Genomic DNA, 1,232 nt, shown 5'->3' with positions numbered 1-1,232 from the left:
TCCAGAGAGCACTGACTTCAAGAGAAGGAAGAAGAGGAAGAAGAGGCGTACTGATGGCTATGAGATGCCACAGAATCATTTCATGTTGGAACAAAGGTGCCCTTTGTTTCTAGAAGGGTCAACATGTTTGCTCGACAATCTTGGACTACAGACAAAAGCAAAATCAATATCCTGGATGACTGTGTCTAAGGCCAAGTCCAGATGAATAATGCTATCAGGACAAGCACAGCAGGATGGCCCAGCCGCTGGCACGTCCTTGGCTGGGCCTGCCTTGGCAGAGTTCAGACGGAGTCACCGTCGTCATAAACGTAACCCTGCACCAGAAGCCTCCAAGATTCTCTCAGGCTCCATGAGAGGAGGAAATCAGTGCTCCAGAATCCACGAGATGCTCACTTGGAGGGAAAGCCCGTGGTGTCTACGACCTGAATGAACATTTGTTTTCGAGAAACTAAATCACCCAAGTGTGGGACTTTGCATGTGTCAATTTGCTTTTCTAGGCTTCCAGGTTTTTTGTCTTTTTTCATACATAACACAAGAGAATTGGACCAGATTTGCACTGACTGGAACTAGGTATTAGTGTATTTTCCACCTTAGAAACGTTCTGATGTTTCCTTCAAGTACCAAAGACCCATCCTACTCACATAAGGCTTAAACAAAAGCCTTTCCCAGTCAAGGGGGTGAGCTGGTGTATGGTGTGAATGGAAACCAGGGAGGATGTCTGGACCCATCGGATGGTGCTTCTTGAACCTTCGACCTGAGCCCCTGGAGCCGAAAAAGATCAGGACTTGGAAAGGACACCACACCTGGGTCTACAGGCCCAAGAGCTCACTTTCCAGGCACTGAGAGTCATCACCCATGGGCGTGGTCAGGAAGCAGGCCTTCCGACAGACTGAAAGACTCTTATCTGCAGATACGTGTGGGCCACAGCAGGCCAGGAAGGGCCAGTGCCAGCCCCACATCTCACCATCTTCTACAAAGCTCTACTTTAAAAAATGCTTCCTGGGGGGAGAAAAAAAACGAACACTCTTTGTAACAAGGAAAATGACAACAACAATAGTCATAATAATGAGAAAAGCCAAATAAGCACATGTAAGTGCGTTTCTTTTCTTAGAGATTTATTTTTGTTTGATGAGTCTGACACCGGTCAGGGAGAGAGGAGAATGTGCTAAGCCCAGCAGGAGCACAAGCACCCAGAGGAGGGCCGCTTCTTCCTGCAGGGGGGTGGGGTGGGG

Source organism: Carlito syrichta, unplaced genomic scaffold, assembly GCF_000164805.1.
Source record: "Carlito syrichta isolate Samal-C Ts95f unplaced genomic scaffold, Tarsius_syrichta-2.0.1 Scaffold315818, whole genome shotgun sequence".
In the NCBI taxonomy this organism is placed as follows: domain Eukaryota; kingdom Metazoa; phylum Chordata; class Mammalia; order Primates; family Tarsiidae; genus Carlito; species Carlito syrichta.
The sequence above is the reverse complement of the archived record's forward strand: the minus strand, read 5'-3'. Positions refer to the sequence as shown.